Source organism: Physeter macrocephalus, chromosome 20 (assembly GCF_002837175.3).
Source record: "Physeter macrocephalus isolate SW-GA chromosome 20, ASM283717v5, whole genome shotgun sequence".
Lineage (NCBI taxonomy): Eukaryota > Metazoa > Chordata > Mammalia > Artiodactyla > Physeteridae > Physeter > Physeter macrocephalus.
The window spans coordinates 90,363,558-90,367,381 of record NC_041233.1 but is presented as its reverse complement, the minus strand read 5'-3'; the positions used below and the strand labels follow the sequence as shown (position 1 = coordinate 90,367,381).

At 59.5% G+C, this 3,824-nt stretch overlaps 1 protein-coding gene across 2 annotated transcripts in view; it reads right to left on the bottom strand.

Annotated features, from left to right (window-relative positions):
• Positions 1-1,516, bottom strand: part of FGFR1 (fibroblast growth factor receptor 1) — a 50,292-nt gene extending 48,776 nt beyond the window's left edge. For both annotated transcript variants that reach the window (XM_007127454.4, XM_024131446.3), the window contains exon 1: positions 1,273-1,516. The gene's annotated coding sequence lies outside the window, so the exon portion shown is untranslated. The remainder of the gene's footprint in view (positions 1-1,272) is intronic.
• Between the last annotated feature and the right edge of the window lie 2,308 nt (positions 1,517-3,824).

Sequence of the window (3,824 nt, the reverse complement as noted above, 5' to 3'; positions counted from 1 at the left end):
GGGGGGGGGGGGGGGGGGGGGGGGGGGGGGGGGGGGGGGGGGGGGGGGGGGGGGGGGGGGGAGAAAGACACCGCAGAAACTTTGAAAAGGGCTAAAGCTTCTGGGCCCAGAAAGGAGAAGCAGGCTTCACCGCTCCCCATCGCCCCCACCCCCCCACCCCCGCCCAAAGGCGTCTGGCTGCCTTCATAGGCTATGAGTTAAATGAACTCCGACTACAAAGTCAACAAATTCCTCTGCAAATGAGCGTTCTAGCCCCTCTTCTCCTAACCCCAAACATAACGGGAAAGCGGAGCGGGGGCAGAGGGTTCTGGGCCCGAGAAGCAACCTGCATCGCAGCCGAGTGAACCTCACGGGACAAAACCCTCATCCCTTCCCCCACCTCCTCGAACCAGATTGGAACTGAACATTCCCCTCCCCCCCGACCCCATAATGGGGCTTAACATCACCCGCTGGGCGCCCTCCCCTTCCCCAAACTTCCGATCCTTTCAGAGATGGGCTAAGTCGAAGATAAGCGCCTCTGGAAAAGGGAATTCCTTTCTCGCTCTCCGCTAAAGCAGATTCAGCCATTTGGTGACGACACCCCCTGAAAACCTATTCGAAGAGAAGCTAACCTACCCCTCCACTTCCTTCCCCCTTCAGGCCCCCAGCCGCCCACCCACCCGCAACCGCGACCCCAGACCTTCCCGGAGGTGGAAAAGGACTTAGAAAGACCCCGGCTTTTTAGCGTGCCACCCAAAGCTACCTGCTGGATTGGGGTGAGTCCCCACGGGTGAACTAAAAGGAGACGGGAGTGGAATGCAGCGCGCGCGCGCGCGCGCACACACACACACACACACACACACACACACACACACACACACACACCACCTCGCTGCCCACTCCCGCCCGCCTCCCCAGTCCCAGGAAACCGAGGGCCGCCGCCGCCTCGGCCCCGGCCCTGTCCCTGCCCGGACTCACCACCGAGCCGCCGCCGCCTCGCCACCTCCCCAGCGCGAGTTGGCGGAAAAGTTGGGCGGCGGGCGGATCGGCGGGACCGGCTCGGGGAGGGGGCGCAGGAGGCGACGCGAGTGGAGGAAAGGGAGGGGAGACAAAAGGGGGGCGCCGAGCGCTGGGGAGGGAGCCGGGGGTGGAGGGGGGCGGGTAACGAGTGGAGGGAGGCGCCGGACCCGACTGGGTTGCGGCCGGGGAGAGCGCGCAGCCGGGAGGCTCCAGCGCCGGGGGCCGCTCGGGACGCGGAGCCCAGCCCGGATCCGGGGGCGCCGCGGCTCTTACCTCACTCGGCGCTGCGGTTCCGCCTCTGGAGGGTCCGCCGTGGCTTGTGCGGGCGGGCGGGCGCCCGCGTCCCCGGCTCCGGCCCGCCGCCCCCGGGCTCCGCTCGGGTCCTGGCGGGGCCGCGAGAGCCCCACGGCCGGCGCTCGACTCCCAGTGGCGCTCGGAGCTCGGCGCCTCCGGCCCGGGCGGGAACAATGGAGCCGAAGCTGGTGCCCCGGAGGCGGGGCGTGGGGAGGGCTCCGGTCCGCCGCCCGGGATCTCCAGACCCCGTGGCCCCCCTCTCCAGCACCGGGCGGCGGCCCTCACGCTTCTGGAAGCCCGGGCTCCATAGCCCTGCGGGGGCCCCGGCGCCGCGGCGTGCCCGACTGCCGCACTGGTCCCTGCGCCCCGCGGGGCGCCCCTCGGACCGGAGAAAAGTCCTCGGGCTCCGCCGCTCTTCCAGCTGCGGCGCGCACTGGCGGCCGGGGAAGGCGAGGTCGCCGCAATGCGCTAAGCAGAGTCTCGGTCCTGTCCGGACGTCGCTGCCCAGCTCCGGGCACAGCCCGGGCTCCTCCGCGCGCTGCGGCTGGACCAGAGTTCGGGCTCCCGCTCGTCGCCGCCGCCGCCGCCGAAGCCGCCGCACCAGTGCCCGCAGGAGCGCTCCGAGCGCTGTGCGCCGGCGGGGCGCGAGGACTCGCTCTCTGACTCCCACCCCGCGCTGGTCCCACCTCCTCCTCCTCCCCCTGCAGCTGCCTGCTGGGCCTTGTAGTTTCCGAGCCGCGGCCCCCGAGAAGGGGGAGCGGGCTGAGCCTCCCCGCGCTCCGCTGCTCCTTTCCTGCGGTCTGGCCTCCTTTGGCGCGCGTGCCCCTCCATCTGAGCACCGCCAGGAGCGCGCCCAAATTTCGGGTGGTGGCCGAATGAGCAGTTGTGGGGATGAGGTGGGGAGACGCTGTAGTCCTGAGGTTGCACGTGGTAGCACGGGCTTCGGAGTCGGACTGTGTGCCTTGGGGAAACGATGTTCTCGCTCTGCATCTCAGTTTTCTCATCTGTAAAAGGGGGATAAGAGTACTTTCCGCATAGAGTTGAGGATTAAATGAGAGCCTGGCACATAGTTACTCACTAAATCCAAGCTGCTTTTATTCATGAGAAGGTCTGCTCCCTCCTCAGACCCTTCACTTTCCCCAGCCACACAGCCTAGGTTTTGTGGTCCAGGAAGCTGGGTTTTGTCAATTCTACAGCACCGTTCTTGGCCTCCAGAAGTCGTCAGCCTGCGGAGAACGTTTCGGAAGCAAAGAGTGAGTGAGAGGAGTCGGGTGGGGGGGGTGTTGTTGGTTTGGAAATTACTCAGAGCCCACCCAGCGCACACTCCAGTACTCTATGGAACCCGAGGAAAAGTGGCTAAAATGCCCTTTCCCCTGGGTCGTTCCTCAGAGTGGTATAATCTAGTGGTTCCCTAACGCAGATGGACATCTGTCCTCCGAGGAACTTCTAAAAAATACAAACTCTTAGACCTGCTCAGACTCGAGGAATCAGGCTGTCCCAAGAAGGAGCAAAGAGTTTGTTTTTTTTCTACCGCTCCCACTGTGTCAGTAGGGGACCACCGGCAGGGTGAGAAGTATGTCATCCTAGGTATGAAAGACACCTCCATTATGGCCCACTACTTATGAACTGTTTGATTTTGGACAGGTCATGCATCTGAAAGAAATCAAGGCCTGTTTATATATTTTCCCCCAATTGGTTGGAACTGCCTCACAAAGTTGTCACCAGAATCAAATGAAATAATGGATGTCAGTGCATTCAAAGTGCTAGTTTTGATATAAATAAAGTGACTATGGAAGTTAATGGTAGGGTCTGTTCCCTCATTCTCACCTAACCCACAAGATTCTGGAAGCTCAAAAACTGAATAAGATAACCCCCTCCACCCCCACCCCTACCATTTAAGGAAAGGGTCTCCAAGTTATTTCTTTTTTTTTCTTTCCTTCTTTCTTTCTTTTTCTTCTTCTTCTTCTTCTTCTTTTTTTTTTTGGCCATGCAGCACGGCTTGTGGGATCTTAGTTCCCCAGCCAGGGATCGAACCTGGCCCTAGCAGTGAAAGTCCTAAACACTGGACCGCCAGGGAATTCCCTCCAAGTTATTTTTTTTATTGGACTAGCAGGAGAAAGAATAGTGATCACTATAGTGTCATTCACAAAGTAGGAGCTCAATAAATGTTTATGGACTGATTGAAGAGTAAATAAATAAATATTTATGCAAGTGAAGGAAAATTAAACTAAATAAAAAGCAGGAACTCACATATTTGTGAAGTAAATGGACTTCAGTCATTGTTTATAGGGTTATTCCCCCATAAGCCTATCTCTCTGCCCTTCAACCCTTCTGCTCCTGAACAGACTCTATTTATCCTCCCATATAAGCTGCCCATCCATTAGGCCTCCTTCGTTTCATTTTATTTTATGATTTTTTATAAATTTATTTTTTTATGCCTGTGTTCCGTCTTCGCTACTGCGCACGGGCTCTCTCTAGTTGTGGCGAGCGGGGGCTCGTCTTCATTGCGGTGCGCGGGCTTCTCATTGCGG